The sequence below is a fragment of the Eucalyptus grandis genome, chromosome 1 (assembly GCF_016545825.1).
Source record: "Eucalyptus grandis isolate ANBG69807.140 chromosome 1, ASM1654582v1, whole genome shotgun sequence".
Classification (NCBI taxonomy): Eukaryota; Viridiplantae; Streptophyta; class Magnoliopsida; order Myrtales; family Myrtaceae; genus Eucalyptus; species Eucalyptus grandis.
Genome location: NC_052612.1, coordinates 35,801,861 through 35,820,816, shown reverse-complemented (window position 1 = coordinate 35,820,816; position 18,956 = coordinate 35,801,861). Strand labels below are relative to the sequence as shown.

The 18,956-nt window shown below is 40.1% G+C and overlaps 1 pseudogene; it reads right to left on the bottom strand.

The window, feature by feature from the left end:
• Positions 1-2,594: 2,594 nt before the first annotated feature.
• The window catches only part of LOC104454915, a 44,322-nt pseudogene continuing 27,960 nt past the window's right edge, over positions 2,595-18,956 (bottom strand).

Below are 18,956 nucleotides of genomic sequence, written 5' to 3'. Positions count from 1 at the left end.
TATGTGTCTGCCTCTGTGTGTGTTTGGGAGAGAGACAGATGAACCGAATAATTATAAGGACCAACATTTATCTTTCAACATATCTAAATAAAAAAATCCCCATTTGTTGCACTGTTTGCTTTCTAAAGGTGCCCTTACTATATAACAACCATTAATTGAGAGATGGAGAACAATGCGCTCGGAGCTTAGAATGGTTCATTATGGTATAAGTTTGCGTCTACTCTCCCAAACTAATAACCTACCGGATAGATTTTGCTAGTTAGTCGTTGAAAAGTTTTCATAGATTATGTCACTTATGCTCAAGCACTTATGTCAAAACTGGTGCCGTTTATATCCAAGCAGATATATCTCATTATCTCACACCTAAACATAAGTTATTATATGGCCAACACTTCTCAAAAGATTACAATATGAGGCTCACAAAAGATGACAAAAATGTAGGCAAAGTTTTCTCAAATTTTGGAATCACAAACTCTCAGTCTCTTTATCTCTTCGGTGAATTGGTCTTCTTTTATATTTCTCAGCATCTAAACTTCCCATTGGACAATTTTCAAATAATCAACCTCCAGTCTAACCATTGGACAATTGTTAAGAAGATTTGGGTCTGTTAAAATTGATCAATCAAAATTCCCGTAAATTTAATCACATACACAATCAAATCTTGGTTCCCAAAATTTGAGTGCTTCAACTATAGAAAGTATTTTGCATTTGGGATGATTGTCAATCAAGAAATATATCTCACATAATTGATTTATCTTGTACATATAATCTTTATATTGATGGTCAATCCAAATCTTCTAAGTTGGGAATCCATGTCAGATCACAAGCTATTAAGAAATGAGATAATACATTTAAATAATTATCTTGAAAATTGCGACAAAATTGTCGTCACAAATAGTGTAGGTGTTGTGCTTATATTCACAGTGTTATATCCAGCTCTCCTACTATCTATAGATATCAAACTTTCATAGGCCTTTGTTTATATTAAGCTTTTGTAATACTCTATTCATATCCATTCAGCATGCTGTTGATATTTACACAGTAGGCCGCTTATATCCAAGCAGTACGCTGTTTATATCCGTGCAATAGTTGATTGTGGCTTCTCAATTGTATTTAACAATTCTTCCCAAGACACTTTAATAGCGATAGCGATTCAGAATTTGTCAACTTAAAACCTTGTTCTTTTAGTCATTTAAATTTGTTTTACTGGTCATATCAAAGGTTCTTTTAAAGCGGATATTCCCTACAACACAAATGACTTTTGCATTTATCAAGATCAATATAAACCATGGATAGTTTTGTTGATTTTAATTATGTTAAGAGGTTTTCGGTAAAATTGTCCAAAAAGTCCTAAACCTATTGCACTTTTGCCAATTCAATCTTAAACCTTTTAACTTTGCTAATTGAGTCCTAAACCTTTTCACTTCTTGCCAATTCAATCCATCCGGCCAATCTTGGCCGGAAAATTCTGACGTGGACGCCGGTGGTGCCACGTAGGACTACCGGAGCTGATGTGGACAATTTTTAATAATTTTTTGAATTTTTTGAATTTTTTTAAATGTTTTTCCCTTTTTTTTCTTTTACTTTTTTTTTTTTTTGGCTTTCTTGGCCTTTTCCGGTGGCTGGCCACCAGCCACAGTGACGGCCGGCCACTGGCTATGGCCAGCTGGTTGGCCTCACCCACCACAGGCGAGGCCTGGCCGGGCAAGGAGGAGCCCCGGCGAGGGTCGCTTGGGTGAGGCCGCCTTGGCCAGGGTGGCCTTGCCGGGCGTCGGCCGGGTGACGGCGACACCGGGTGAGGCTGCCCTGGCCTGGGCGAGAGCTGGCCTCGCCGGGGCTCACCCTTGCCCAAGCGAGCATCGACCTCGCCCGCACCAGATCTGGTGAGGCCGGTCCTCGCCCGGCCGGGCGACGGGTGAGATGTCACTGTCTACTCAATGCAAAATCGTCGCTGTTGCTCGTCGACGATTCCTACTCTCGCTCGTCGCCCGGCCAGGGGTGAGGGCTGGCCTCGCCAGATCTGGTTTGGGCGAGGTCGACGCCGCTTGGGTGAGGGGTCCCCTCGCCGGGCTCCTCCTCGCACAGCGGGGCCTCGCTTGTGGCGGCGAGGCCATCCGGTTGGCCATGGTCGGTGGCCGGCCGTCGCCGTGGCTGGTGGCCAGCCACCGGAAAAGGCCAAGAAAGCCAAAAAAAAAAAAAAGAAAAAAAGAAAAAGGGAAAAACCAGAAAAATAATAAAAAAATATAAAAATTCAAAAAATTATTAAAAATTGTCCACGTCGCTCCGGCAGCTTCTACGTGGTACCGTCAGCGTCCACGTCAGCATTTTCCGGCCAAAATTGGCCGGATGGACTGAATTAACAAGAAGTGAAAATTTTTAGGATTTAATTGGCAAAGTTAAAAGGTTTAGAACTGAATTGGCAAAAGTGCAATAAGTTTAGGACTTTTTGGACAATTTTCCCAGAGGTTTTCTCATTAGTACAAACACCTATCAATATTACATCAATTTCAATATCTTAGAGCTCACAGAGCCACCCCAAAAGCTAAATATTAAAGGCTTTCTTAGAGAGCAAGACCTTGGTGTATAATGCATCCCTAATCGAGGGGAACGGGGTCAAATAAGGCTAACGAAATTTGGTCCTTGGTTTCGTGATTGGGAAGGCCATGTCCATCTTCATACTGGTAAAAGAACTGAGAAGCTCGTGCCAAATTCAAACAGGCACTAAGGAAAGGTTTGAACCCGAGAAATGGGTAGTCTTCAAACACATCTTTGTTCATCCTCTTCCAGGTCTTGCGCACTATATGCCTGATGTGTTCCCGTGCAACCTCCTCTGAAGCGCTAGTTTCATTCATGTAGCGTTCCAATGCTTTGAAGTTGTCTCCTCGTGCCAATTCATACTAAGTGGACGACATTGACAGGTGACAAATATAAGTTCCATTATTCATATCGCATGCGTATCAAATAATGAAAAAGAATAGAACATCATCATGAACACTCCAATGATGTACTCTTCTTTTATAAGTGATTATTTACAAGGAGAAAAATAAATGTCAAATTAAGTTACCGATGATGTGCTGAGATCATTGTTGAGTCAAAGGATCTTGCTAGAATAGTGCATGACACTTGGAATTTTTGAAACGTAATCAAGTCCCTCTTCCATTAATCTGTCTGTGGTTAGGAAGTAGCTGTCCAATAGCAAAATCAACCCTCCGATTGAATCCACCGCATTGTCCATGTACTCCTTCAGTGTTGGTTTAATGCCCTTGTTGTACCAATGTACCTCCTTCATGTACGCCTTGCATTCACCGGTCCATTATAGGATTGAGATTCGAAAAGTATGTCAATGACCAAGTCTAGGGATGTTCTCTTCTCCTACATTTTTTGGGATTCTCAAATGTTCAAAGAGAAATTATAACGAAAGTTAGAAGTAGAAAAATGACTTGTCTGATGTGGACAAGTATTTTTTTTAAGTGAGAGATTTAGTAAGTCAAGATTACCACTTTCCGTAGGTAAGGGATGGGGTTGATTCCTTGCTCTCTCGTTGTCCAATATCCAATTTCATTGGTCATGCTGTATAGGACCATGAAACTATCTCTTATTGTTGGAGGAAGTCTAGCTATGTTTGTGACATCATGATTTTCAAGTTCATGTTCGATGAGATGAAATGGGTTTTTCATCGACGCGCCTATGGTCTTATTCTTTGAGTTGGTAATTCATGAGATAACTAGTCTACCAGGTGAAGCCGTTAAGGAATATAAATGCGATTGACTTGAGAATTTGACTTGAAATCGACTGCTCAACCGTACTAATTTGTAAGGGTCATTACGGCATCATCAAAGTTGATTAGAGATCAGTGATAGATTGATTCAATAAAGATATGTGATTAGTGTGTGGGTGATTTCACCTGATTGCAAAATTTCTGTCGAACGGCACTAGACCGATTTTTCTGTCATTTCTGTACCTTATGTCCGTATTTGAAATCTCGAGATTTTCACAACAACTGAGAGTCGCTGTTACGCCTCAATCCTCGAGTACGCACCCATCCCTTACCTTGGTCAATTAATAGCGACGTCTCGGGAGGTATCGCCGACCCATTCATTTTAATATACCCATGTAGAAGCATATGAAATCCCCAGACAATAAAACAATGGGATAAGAAAGTAGGATTCCAAATTTCCACTTTAAAATCAACCACACTTATATACATTGCCAATCATAGTGCAAATTTATACAAGTCGAATTGTTAAGTCAGGTTTAAACTACCAATTCCTAAAATAGAGTCTGTAAAATGGAATTAACTCCCATCAAAAGAGAATTGCCTTATGACTAACTAGTCCAATAGGATCGTCAATTATTCAAGCTTCCTCTTCTACACTTTGGCCCTCTAGTCCTTCACCAATGCCATCCAAGGACCTGAAAATGGTTATTCAATAACCAGTGAGACAACGTCTCAGCAAGTTCTACCCTCTAAGACTCGATTAATAGGCCAATACGCTTTAAAGGCTGCCTAAGCACAACACGGGTCAGAGGACTTACCTTGGCCTCAGATTCCACTTGCAATTCAATACAGTTCAAATAGGCACCCAATCACTCACCACAGATCGAATCATCGATCAATTGACCTAGTCGATTACATGTCAATTAGACCATTCTCCGGTCATTTTATTCAATACTGTCCATTTTCTAAGATAACCTATCAAGCTACTGAGCCAATATATTGTACAATTCATTCTCCAAGATGACACACTAAGTCGCCGAGCCGCTATAATATACTATTCATTCTTCAAGATAACCTATCGAGTTACCGAGCTAGTATATTATAATATTCATTCTCCAATATGATATATAGAGTCACCGAGTATATTCATCATAACGTACATTCTCCAAGATGACATGTTAAGTCACCAAGTCATTATGGCATGTCGTCCATTCTCTAAGATGATCTATAGAATCACCGAGCCGACATTTCATACCGTCCATTCTCCAAGATGACCTATAGAGTCATCGAGCCGGTATACAAGCAATTCTTTCTCAAGATGACAAGATAGTCATTGAGTTATAATAGTATAACGTCCATTCCCTAGATGATATACGAATCATCAAGCCATTATAGTATTTTTGTTCCGAAGATACAATCAATTTTACCCTTTTCATCATATTTGATAAAAGTACACACGTGTGGGCATACGGTCGGTCTTAGCCAAAATATAATAATTTCCTTTTTATTCACCCACTCCTTTCAGTTGTAAAAAAATAGATTTTTGACATTGTAGACCGATGCCCGGTAATTTTTCAATTAATTATCAAAATTAATTTAATTTAGGAATAAATCCTAAAATCACCAATAAATCAATTCAGCATGAACTAATGCTCAAATAAATAAATGGAATGTACCATGATAATTAGCATAAAATTCCAGTCGTCGGCTATCCCAGCCTAATTTTCGTAAAATAAATAAATAATTAAATAATTACAAAAATTAATTATTAAATAGCAATAAATCCAATTTAAGCCGGTAATGCCTAATTGGAAGCCAAGATGAGCCCGAAAATTACCAAGACTCGTTCATTAAATAATATGACTTGTTTACTTGCTAAGTACACTAACCATTTGCCTAACATGCATAGGTAAATCCCCAATTTAATTATTATAATCTAATCTATCTACATAATTGCACTTAATTAAATTTAATCAACCCCTAAGCATCATTAGCATACTAATAAGGTTAGTGAGCAAAACTCACTTGATTTGTGACATCCCGATTTTCCAATTCTGGTTTCAATTAAATAAGTCGGGCATTTCATCTTCGCGTCTATAGCTTTCTTCTCTGAGTTGGCCACTCACGAGATAACTAGTCAATTAGGTGAAACCGTTAAGGAATCTAAACGCAATAGACTTGAGAATTCGACCATGAATCGACTACTCGACCGTATTAATCTGCAAGGATCATTACGACACTGTCAGAATCGAACAGAGATCAGTAATAGGTCGATTCGACTGAGATATGTGATTAGAGTGTGGGTGATTCCACTTGATCGCAATATCCTCGTCGACCGGCACTAGACCGATTCTTCTGTCGTTTTGGGTACCCTGTGTCTGTAATCGAAACCTCGAGATTTCTACGACAATCGAGAGTCGCTAAGGTGTCCAAAATGCACTTTGTGGCTTGAGAATAATCAACCACAGGTCAATTGCACAGAAAATTCCTAAAAGCTACCCGGTAGATTAGGACGTGCTAAAGTCGCACCAGATTGAATTTAACCGTGAAATTGAACCCGATTACAGAAATTGGAAGTTCTGTCAAGTCACAATTCATTTTAGGAATGTCGACTCATCTCCAGAAGATTTTTCTACAAACCGAGATTTCTAGCGGAAAAAGCAAAGTAAGGCCGTTTATGTTCGGGATTGTCAGAGGGCCATTTTTAATCGAATCTTCGGGATGCAAATTGGATCATTTGATGGGGAAATGTCATGAGAAGGTCGAGGACACATGGGTTAATTTAATTGAGCTTCAATTGGATGGAATTGAGTGAGAATTGATTGAATTTGATGCACAAATGTCTAAAATTCGTATGCCATGAGGCTAGGGACATTTTGCACCTATTACAAGCTTGTGGAGGAAGCTTGAGGAGAGAGAGTGGCTGAGGTCATGTGATGTCATGGTGGGGGCAAAGCCAATGGGAGAATGGCAAGTGTTGAGCTCTAAAGAGCCCAAGGAGACCCCCTTGCTCAGCAGCCTTCTTCTCCCTTAATTTGTGGCTTTCTCCATTGTTGTTAAAGGAGCAAAAACCAGAGAAACCGAGCAGCAACAGCCCTCCACCGTCGCATGCCCATCGGACTCCATTTCCTGCCCTATTTTCTCCTCGTTCCAGTTTCTGCTCCAACCGACCTTTCGCCAAAGATCCGAGTAAAAAGTTAACTTCCAGGTTGAATCAGAGAACGCTCCACCCACCGTTGTCACAAGAGCATCTAGCCCGTTCCGTAACATCCCTCTTCTCTCCGGAACGATTCTCCAGTCGTCCCGAAATCCTGAGAGAAGCTGCCGCTCGCCGGACCGTCTGGTTCCGCCCTGCTTTGCCTGTTCCGCGTTTTCTTGCTGTTTCGCCCCTTTCCGACCCTTCCTTTGCCCATCCCAACCTCTTATAAGATCCCCAAGACCCCCGGGAGCTGCCGGTTGCCAACCACCCGCTCGCCGGAGCTCCGATCGGCCTGTTTTCGCCGTTGAAGTTGCTTGTTTCTTCTCTGCAGTTCAGCCCAGATCAGAAGCAGAAGACAGCAAGAAGTTCCAGACTTCGAGGCCCATTTTCAGTGTCTTCCCAGCCTCCGTTGGTGTCGCCGCTTTGGGGTTTATCGACCGGCTTGGTGTCGTGGTCGCCGTGAACTCACCGGCGCGCAAAACCGGTGAGTTTATCCTCTAATTCTTGCTTAGTGAGTTAATGATGCTTAAGGGGTGTTTAGATTAGTCTAATTAGGTTTATGTGATTAAATTAGATTATTTTAATGTAAATTAGATTAGTTGTATGATTAGTTTAATGGATGTTTAATTAGGGCTAATTGTATGATTAAATTAGTGTAATCTTGTTTAAGCCCTAATTAATTATTTTTAATTAATTAATTATTTCGAATTTTTAAATATTATTTTATTAAATTATATTATTATAATATAATATTTAATTATTTAATCTTCGGAATTAAATTTAATTATTTAATAATTTCGAAAATTATGCCTGGGATGGCCGGTTGTTAGAATTTCGCGCGATCGCAAAGAAGTGCGGTCGGTTTGTGTTAATTGTATGTTTAAATTGAGAAATTGAGTGATTGATGATTATGGTTAATAATTCCAAAAGTGTGGAATTGTGTGAAATTGATGAAGTTGTGGTATTTAACTTGAAAATACCCGGTGTTGGCTTTTAGCACCGTAATTGGTTTGTATTACCGCTTTAAATCGATTGGATTGATTGATTGATTGAATTGAGGTATGAGTTGGTTTATTATTGAATTATCAGCTTTGGCGAGCAATTGGTTTATATATGTATAAGCTTGTGTGAGCATCATTGTCAGCTTGTGTGAGCACTGTATGTCAGCTTGTGAGAGCAATGATCATTTATCAGCTTATGAGAGCAATGATCGTTTATCAGCTTGTGAGAGCAACGATCCATATATCAGCTTGTGCGAGCTATCATCTATGTATACATCAGCTTGTGCGAGCTACCATCTATATCAGCTTGTGAGAGCATTGCATCCATTTCAGCTTGTGCGAGCCGTAATTGTATTGATGGATGAATAGATGGTATGGTTTAATAGATGATATGAATTGATAGATGTGTGGATCGTATGATATCAATTGGATTGACTGAATTGATAGACCGATGGGTATGTCGGTAGTTTCAGCTTGTGCGAGTATTGTTGAATATGAATTGTACTGACGTGCAGGAAAGGGACTGAGGCGAGGTAAGCCCTCTATCCTATTTGTGTGGCTAGAGCGCCCTGAGGCGTATTTTCTGTTGGAGAAATCTTCGTGAAGAGTTTTGAAGTTGACAAAACGTTTCCATCAGTCTAGTCTGAAGGTCAGCAGACTCTGTTGGTTAAAGTCTGAAGACTTCAGGACAGCCAGACTCAAGACTCAAAGTCTATCCTCATTGACAGTCTACGATCCGTTGAAGAAAGGTTATCCCGAACTAGATGTTTTGTTCAGGATTTAACCTTATCATCCGGAGAAGATCTCGTGGCTGGAGAAGACGTATCGAATCCTTTGATTGATCAAGATTGATTCAATGACTGAAGATTCGATGATTGTCTAAATATTATTGGAAGGTTCTACTTATGGAAACCGAGATCCCGATTGTATGGGCGAACATGATTGATGGGCTATCAACACGTTCCTTTAATAGCTCGAACGATCTTCCTAATTGATTCCGTCCAACGGGTAGATTGGAGGAATTCCTTTGGAAAGTGCCAACGGGTATGATGGCATAAAGGAGTATATAAGGAAGACGTTCTTAGTTGTTTAAAGAGAGTGCGCGATAGAAAAATTCCAAAGTCTGAAGCTCCTATTTGTTTAGATAAATCCTTTGAGCGAATACTTGTATACAAAAGAGAGTCTATATTTGTGAGAGACCTTGAGGAGGTGTGGCAGTACATCTACACTTTGTGGAATCAAGGCAAAGCGTGCTGTAACTACTCTTTTGATCATAGTGAAATCCAGCTGGTGGGCTGTCGGTGCGGAAGAGTGGACGTAGGCTTGGAATAAGCCGAACCACTATAAATCCTGTGTTTGATTTTCTCTTCCTTACTCTCTCTACATCGATCGTATTTCAATCGTTGCTTCCGTATATCGACAAATTGTTTGTGCGCCTATTCACCCCCCCTCTAGGTGTTTATACTAGCAATATCAATTGGTATCAGAGCTCGTGTACTTACTTTATCTGAAGTGTTTTACTTCATAGTAAAAGATCCATGGCTAGTATGTTAGCACCAGGGCTGATGGAAGGGCAAAGTAATACCAGACCACCCTACTTTGATGGAAAGGATTACAACATCCGGAAGAACAAAATGAAAGCTTTCCTACGATCAAAGGATCCTCTCGGAATGGGACGTTGTAGAAAAGGAATTACTCCTATCACGCATCGGTCTCGAAGAGGAAAAGAAACTCAAGAATCCAGCGGAATGTCTCGGGAAGAAAAAACCAAGAGACGGACACTCGATGCAAAAGCAATTTACTCCTTATATTGTGCTTTATCACCAACTGAATATAATAGAATATCTTCTTGTGGTACAGCAAAAAGAAGTTTGGGACAGATTGCATATCACCTATGAAGGAACAGATCGAGTGAAGGAAACAAGAATCAACATTCTTCTTGGTCAATACGAAGCCTTCGAATGAAACCGGGAGAATCAATATCCGACATGTTTAGTCGTTTTACGAGATATTGTGAATGGTCTTGAAAATCAAGGTCAACCAACTTCGATCCCATGAAGGTAAACAAGCTACTTGCGTGGACTCTCAAGGGATTGGAATCACATAAAGACTTCGATAAGAGAGACGCAGAGAATTATGCCACTATCTGTCGACGAGCTGATTGGAACTCTTCAGTCCTATGAAGTGGAAAGGATCAATGAAGATGAAGATCCAAAAGGTAAGAAATCCATTGCATTAAAATCAAATGATGATTCTGATGATACAGATTCTGAAGATGATATGGACGATGAGGAGCTTGCTCTCATGATAAGAAGATTCAGAAAACTAAACAGAAAAGGAAGAAGGTTCAACTCAAAGAAACAATGCTTTCAAAGACAGCAGACTAAGTCTGTTGATGATGAGGAACCAAATAAAGATGTAGTCTGCTTTGAATGCAAGAAAAAAGGACACATCGGACCCAACTGTCCTCTTTTGAAGAAGAAGAAAGGAAAAGCTGAAAAATTTCGAAAAGCACTCAAAGCTGAAACACAGGTGATACCGAGTGTGAAGAAAGTGATAATGAATATGCCAATCTATGTCGATGGCACAATCGGACTCGGACTGGATCGACTCGGGATCGACTCGGACGGTGAATTTGAGGCAAGTAATTTTAAAATTCCTGTCAAAGTTTCTAAATATATTGATGAACTATGCTTTAGTCTTAAGATTTCTCTCAAAAAAATTTCCAAACTGAAAAAAAGAAAACTCAGCTCTAAAACTAAAAGAAAATGTTTTAGAAGAAAGAGTTAAAAGTCTAGACATGTCTGTTTCCAATCTTTTGAAAGAAAATGCTTGTTTAAAAACAGACTTATCTAATATATCAAAGAAATTCTCTATGGGGTCTGAAAAACTTGAGAAAATTCTTTCGGCGCAAAGACCTTACTTCAATAAGTCTGGTCTAGGTATGACAGAAGAAACAATTCCCTTGATTGATTTTCCTAAAGTAAAAGAAAGAATCAAGAAAAGGTTTTCGAGTGAAGTTTACAAAAATCACTTCAAAAGAGTTTTTGTTAAACCCGTAGGAAGAAATGCTCTCAAATGTTCAAAGTGTAATAGTCCGGATCACTTTGAAAAAGAGTGTCCTATGGTATGGAAACCTGTTAAGAAAGTATGGGCTAATACTGTTTATATTACTAACACCAAAGGACCCAAGAAAGTTTGGGTACCAAAGAAAGCTTGAGACTTTATTTTAAATGCAGGTCTCTGTCAAGAAACAGGTAAAGTGGTATCTTGACAGGATGCTCAAGACACATGACGGAGACTCAAATTGTTTTATAAAGCTTGCTCAAGTAAATAGTGGAAAAGTTTCATTTGGAGGAAATAGCAAAGGAAGTATTGTGGGATTTGGAACCGTGAAAATTGGTACTCTCACAATAAGTAATGTCTCCCTAGTAGAAGGACTCAATTACAATCTTCTCAGCATTAGTCAATTGTGTGATACTGGTTTCAAGATCTTCTTTCAAGAAGGAACATGTTCTGGAATCAGTAAAGACTCTACTCAATCTTTCATGGGTCGAAGACATGGAAATATCTATCTTCCGGATGTGAAACCAAATGAATCGCAATGCCTTATCTCAATTCAAGACGAAGCAAGCTTATGGCACAAAAAGCTTGGTCATGTCAACATGAAGCAATTAGCCAAAATTTCTTCAAAACAGCTTGTTCGAGGACTACCCAGATTGCCATACCAAAAGACTGATTCATGCACTCCATGTATTCTGGGAAAGCAGGTAAGAAATTCTTTTAAGCCAATTAATTATGTCTCTACTAATCAAGTACTACAGTTGCTGCATATGGATCTCTTCGGACCAACCAACTCAAAGTATTGGGGTAAGAAGTATTGCCTAGTAACTGTTGATGATTACTCCCGTTTTACTTGGGTATATTTCCTTGCAAGTAAGTCTGAAACCTTTTCGTATTTTAAAAAAAATTGCTAAAATGATTCAAAATGAAAAAGGTTGTGTTATATCAAGTATAAGAACAGATCATGGAGGTGAATTTGAAAATCAAGATTTTGCAAAATTCTGTGATGAATTTGGCTGTAAGCATGTGTTTTCCTCTCCATATACTCCTCAGCAAAATGGAGTTGTGGAAAGAAAGAACAGATCTCTTCAAGAAATGGCTAGAACTCTTTTAATTGAAAGTAAAATTTCTTCTCGATTTTGGGCTGAAGCTGTTCAACAGCTTGCTATATCATCAATAGAGTCTTCTTAAGATCTATTCTTCAGAAAACCCCTTATGAGTTATTCAAAGATAAGAAGCCTATTGTTTTATACTTTCATGTATTTGGGTGCAAATGTTTCATATTGAAAAATGCAAAAAATCGAGTTGGTAAGTTTGAAGAAAGATCAGATAAAGGTATCTTCCTTGGATATTCTATTTCAAGCAAAGCCTACAGAGTCTATAACAAGAAGAGCCAGACTGTGGAGGAGTCAATGAATGTCAAATTTCAAGACTCAACGCAAGATGAATCAAGTCGGACTCATCAAGAAGAGTCTCGAACTCGCTGCACCCTCCAAAGTCTACAACTCAAGAAGCATCTCGGACTGGAAAACCAGCTTCAAGATGTTCGTGAAGATCTAAACAAAGAAAAAGATCATCAACCAGACAAATCAACGAGTAACTGGAAGCATAAGTCTAGTCATCCCAAAGATCTTATAATCGGCGAAATTAATGAAGGAATTCGCACCAGATCCAAAAGGCGAGAAGAGTCTAGTGCTGTGGCACTCGTTTATGAAATTGAACCAAAGAGCATAGAAGAAGCTTTATCTGATGAAAGCTGGATTGAAGCTATGCAAGAAGAGCTCAGACAGTTCAGCTTAAATGATGTCTGGAAATTGACATCCAAACCTAAAGGTAAAACCATTATTGGAGCTAAATGGGTTTTCGAAACAAGATGAACGAGAAAGGAAAAGTCGTACGAAATAAAGCAAGACTCGTGGCCAAGGGATATACGCAAGAAGAAGGAATAGACTATGATGAGATTTACGCTCCAGTGGCAAGGTTAGAAGCTATTCGACTATTACTTGCGTTTGCTTGTTATAAGAATTTCAGGTTATTCCAAATGGACGTAAAAAGCGCCTTCCTAAATGGATTTATCCATGAGGAAGTATATGTGGAACAACCACCAGGGTTTGAAGACCCAAAGAAGCCGACTCGCCTTCGGGCCGAAAAGGCTTTGTATGGTTTAAAGCAAGCACCTCGGGCTTGGTACGACAGATTGAGTAAGTTCTTAATTCAAAATGGTTTTGTCAAAGGTAAAGTAGATACGACCTTATTTATCAAGAAGGAAAACAAAAGTTTCTTACTTGTTCAAATATATGTGGATGACATTATTTTCGGATCCTCTAATGAGAATCAGGCAAGAAATTTTCTAAGTCTATGCGGGATGAGTTTGAAATGAGTATGATGGGAGAATTAACATTCTTTCTTGGTCTTCAAATAAAACAATTGAAGGAAGGAACTTTTATTTATCAAGAAAAATATGTGAATGATCTTGTCAAAAGGTTTGGACTGGAGAATTGCAAAAAGGTCGACATTCCAATGTCAAGTTCTTTAAAGATAGACAAAGATGAAGAAGGGAAGAAAGTTGATCAAAAGCTGTACATGAGCATTATTGGATCACTTCTTTATCTTACTGCCTCTAGACCTGATATTTTGTTGAGTGTTTACATCTGTGCTAGGTTTCAATCAGATCCTAGAGAATCCCATCTCAGTGCTGCCAAACGCATCATTAAATACGTCGCTTCATCATCAAGCATCGGTCTTTGGTATCCTAAGAAGGGAGACTTTAATCTTCTGAGATATTCAGACGCAGATCTGGCCGGTTGCGAGTTGATAGAAAGAGCACTTCAGGAACTTGCCGCTTGCTTGGAAGCGGGCGTGTCTTGGTTTTCAAGGAAACAAAGCACCGTGTCTCTTTCAACAACGAAGCGAGTATGTAGCTCTTGGAAGCTGCTGTTCGCAAATTCTATGGATAAAACAACAGCTAAGAGACTTTGAAATTGAAGACTCATGCACGGAGATTAATTGCGACAACACCAGCGCTATCAATCTCACCAAAAATCCAATTCTCCACTCAAGAGCAAAGCATATAGAGATTCGACATCACTTTATAAGAGACCATGTTCAAAATGGAGATGTTTCAATTCAATTTGTTGACTCAAAGAATCAATCGGCGGATATATTCACAAAGCCTTTGGAGAAAAATCAATTTGAGTCTATACGGTCCAGACTCAACATTTTGAGGTATGAGGATATTAAAGTCTAAAGACTTTCGGACTCGGCTTACAAGACTTTATCTACTGTCTTGGCTCGACCTTGGTATAAGTCTTTCTCTCTCAATCTTATCTTGAAAAGGTACGATCATCGACTGTGTTTAAATTGTTGCTATATTTAATTAACATAAATATTGCATTGATTCATTTTAACAAGGGAAGTTATTTTTGAAATAACTATTTTTGAGGATGAAGACAGTTATTTTGAAAAGGCATATTTTTATTTCCTTTATGACGGTTTGTTTACTCTTCTTTTTAACCGAAAGAGCACTGTCGATTTCTCTTCTCTTTTCTACTCTCTCTAAAAAAAAAAAAACCCTAGAAAGCATCGATCCTCCATTCCCGTTTGTCTTCTTCGCTAAATCTTCAAAAAGTTGTCATCTTTTCCGGGAAAGTCAAGCAAGGAAACTTCCAAACACTCATTAAAGATGTCTTCTTCACGAAAGTCGTCAAGAATCGCAAGCGGGGACCACAGAGAATGAGTAAGGGGCCTACGCACTTCGATCTTACTAAAGATGAAGTTGCTCCAGATCAGCAACCGAGCCCACAACATTCTCAGCAGCGTCATTCTCCACCATCCAGTCCTCAAGGCGTTGTTGATCAGCATCAGGAAGAAATCATCGAGGAGGCAGACCCCGTAAGAGTTCAAAAGCCCGCTTTTATCTACAAGCTATATCGTGCTTTAAAAGGAATTCATACTCCTTTGAACTATGTTGATGATTTTGTTAGAGAAAAAGGATATAGGAACGAATATATCTTTCTGAAAAGAATGGAAAGTTTGGGAATCGCTCGTAAAGGGGTGGCTGAGGAAACCCTTGCGAATATCCCAAGTGATCCTCGTGACTGGGGGCCGAATCCTGTAGATGGGAATGATGATGACAATCTGTTCAGTCTATTTCAACCGAAAATGGGTATTGCGGCTGAAATTCAAGGAAAAATGGGAGATTTGTTCAGATCAAAGGAACAAAAGGATCTGTACTCGAAATTGTTGAAGCGTGGGGTAATAAACCCTAGAAGTGTGGACTTTGATTTTCTGGATGCTGTGAAAGTGAACTTGAGGGAAAAGTTCAGTTATCTTCAACTTGAGAAGTTTTGCTCTGACTCTACTGAGGCTTATACTGAATTGACTGCATATTTCTATTCAAATCTTAGCTTTTTGGATGCGAATAGATTCTCCTTCAGTGTTAAAGAACAAGACTATGTTGTGGACATGAATATGCTGGCAGATGTGCTAGAAGTTGAGAGAGGCAGATGTCAACCAATCAAAGTTTCCATTGCTGGGGCTACACTTGAACTGGTGAATGACAGGAGAACAGATGAGAAGATCACTTACTCACGGATGAATGCATTCAATATCTTGCTTCACAAAATTGTGATCAATTGCCTTCGGCCGAAATCAACTTCCAAAACTGATGTGTCAAGTTCTGAGGCAAAGTTGATGTATGCCATCCTCTCGTGGTAAGAAGTTTTCTCTCCCTCATACTGTTATGTTTCATATGTATAGAGCAGTGATGAAGGACAGAGGTCAACTCCCTTACCCAAGCCTTGTTACGAAGTTATTCAGACATCTGAATATTCAGCCTCTGCAAATCTTTTGTGTTCGATCATGCGATCATATGGTGGTAGGACTGAAAATGGTAACCAAAATGCGTCTGAAGGAACTGAGCAAGGAATTGGAGAAATTCAAGGAGAAGACTCCTACCAAATCTCATCAATTCTCTTCTGCTGCTAAGAGAAAAGGGAAGGAGCCCATGGCTGCTTCATCAAAGAAAAGAAGAGCTCTCCTCGTTGAGGATGAAGATGATGACGAAGACATCACAATCTCTGCAATGGCTTTGAGGAATTTAGGTCGTCCTGTTCCACAGGAAGAATCGGAACAAAAGACGAAAGAAGCAGAGGAGAAGGAAGAAGAAGAAAGAGAAGCAAAGGAGAAGGAAGAGCAAGAAAGGGAAACAGAGCAAGAAGCAGAGCAAGAAAGACCTGAAGAAGAAAGAAGAGAAGAAGAACCCGAGGAAATCTCTTCTCCACCTCGTAGGCATGAAAACAGGGGGAGTTCGGAGAAAGGAGTGACATCTTCATTTCCGGATGAAAGTGAAGGAGTCGTCGCTCGCCGCCCGCACCCAAAAGATGTTTATGCATCTCAATTTCTAGAGGAAGGTCATGAAGCTTCATCGCCCAACCTGCGAGATTATGCTGATCCACCATCGTCTGCTTTTACTCCATCAGAACGAGCAGAAGCAAGTACTCAGACTGATAATGGAGCAGATTTTCGTAGAATCATGGATATTCTCTTGGAGATGAAAGGTCAGATTTATGCCTTGGGATGCGAAGTTCAAAGTTTGAAGAATGAAGGTCAAGCTTCTTCCTGTTCATTAAATGAAAAGATGCAAGCTCTCTCTATTCAGAATCAGGCCAATGCCAAGAGTGAGGAGGTTGTATAGCTGAAGGAAGACTTTAAGAGGCCGGAAGGCATTGTTCGATCTATGGAAGATTTCCAGCTTGTCCGCGTTCCCAAGCAATCTTGATTTCATCTCATCCTTTGTAAATGATGACAAAAAGGGGGAGAGATGCATGATTTGAAAACTTTCAATTTCAATCTTTTTAACTGTTTGTTTTAATTGTTTGTTGGATTGTGTTTAACTGTCTATTTGTTTTTGACAGACTTTGACTTTGTTTTGTGTCTGGACAAGAACTGCCTAGACTTGGACTTGACTTTACTGCTTTTATTGATCAATATTGATATCTTATGAATGGCTTAATCATATACAGGACTAACCTATTTTTTGTGGTTGCAGATTCTAGTGTTATTCTATTAGCCATTTATTTCTATAAGATATGCATATGTGGTTGAGAAATGTTTTGCGGTCAAAGTTATCCAAATCTGCAGGGAAGGTTTTGTCACCATCAAAAAGGGGGAGATTATTGGAGAAATCCTCGTGAAGAGTTTTGAAGTTGACAAAACGTTTCCATCGGTCTAGTCGAAGGTCGGCGGACTCGTTGGTTAAAGTCCGAAGACTTCGGACAGCCGGACTCAAGACTCAAAGTCTATCCTCATTGACAGTCTCGATCCGTTGAAGAAAGGTTATCCCGAACTAGATGTTTTGTTCAGGATTTAACCTTATCATCCGGAGAAGATCTCGTGGCTGGAGAAGACGTATCGTAATCCTTTGATTGATCAAGATTGATTCAATGACTGAAGATTAGATGATTGTCTAAATATTATTGGAAGGTTCTACTTATGGAAACCGAGATCCTGATTGTATGGGCGAACATGATTGATGGGCTATCAACACGTTCCTTTAATAGCTCAAACGATCTTCCTAATTGATTCCGTCCAACGGGTAGAGTGGAGGAATTCCTTTGGAAAGTGCCAACGGGTATGATGGCATAAAGGAGTATATAAGGAAGACGTTCTTAGTTGTTTAAAGAGAGTGCACGATAGAAAAATTCCAAAGTCTGAAGCTCCTATTTGTTTAGATAAATCCTTTGAGCGAATACTTGTATACAAAAGAGAGTCTATATTTGTGAGAGACCTTGAGGAGGTGTGGCAAAGTACATCTACACTTTGTGGAATCAAGGCAAAGCCGTGCTGTAACTACTCTTTTGATCATAGTGAAATCCAGCCGGTGGGCTGTCGGTGCGGAAGAGTGGACGTAGGCTTGGAATAAGCCGAACCACTATAAATCCCGTGTTTGATTTTCTCTTCCTTACTCTCTCTACATCGATCGTATTTCAATCTGTTGCTTCCGTATATCGACAAATTGTTTGTGCGCCTATTCACCCCCCCTCTAGGTGTTTATACTAGCAATATCATTTTCTTCCTAATTGAGTTTTAGAGGGTAGGACTCGCTGAGACGTAGTCTCATCCCGGTTGTGGGATAATATTTCAGGTCCCTAGATGACGGTCGTGGAGGACCGGAAGTCCTGGAGTTCGGAAGGTGGAGGCTGAAGAATCGGCGAATGTGTCTGACAAGTTGGTCATAGGACAGTTCCCTAATTGTTGAGCCTGTCTATTTTGTAAACCATCCAATGTTGTATATAAACCTATGCGTTTATAAGAAAGCTTGTTTGGTTGTGATTAATTGCCTGCTTTTCTATCCCAAGTTAAATGTTGTCAGGGGATTTGTTTCGCTTCCGCATGCATAATAAAATTTAATGGGTCGGCGATGTGTCCTGGGAAGTCGCTTTTGTATCGACCAGAGTGGGATGTGCGCGCACTCGAGGTTCGAGGCGTGACATGATTAACACATGGGTCGAATCAAACCGACGAGAACGGCGCGAGAGACACTTTTCTCCAAAGCGGGCCTAGGCTTCGAGGCTTGGAAACACCTCAAAATAGACCTACAAGGTGGTTGGAAACCCACTTCTTTCTGCTTCTATTTTGGCTAGTTAAAGGCTGAAATGGCAAGGGGGTCTCTCGGTTTAGGTGGGGATGGCTCGAGGAAGCAAAATTAGACCTTGGCGGGGCTTGGTGGAGCTTGAACGGCGGTTGGCAGCCACTCACGGCAGTCTGAGATGCTCGGACAGCTCCTGGAATGCTGGGATAGCTGCTGGAATTGAGTGAGGGTGAGCGAAGGGCGGTGGTGCGCGCGGCACACAGGTGAGGGCGAAACCAATGACGGTGGCGTGCGACGTGGAGGGGCTGCTGTCCAGTGGTTGCTGCACTTTCTCTGGCCTTTTGCTGGTGTGTGAAAAGATGGAGGAAGGTGGATAGGAGGGTT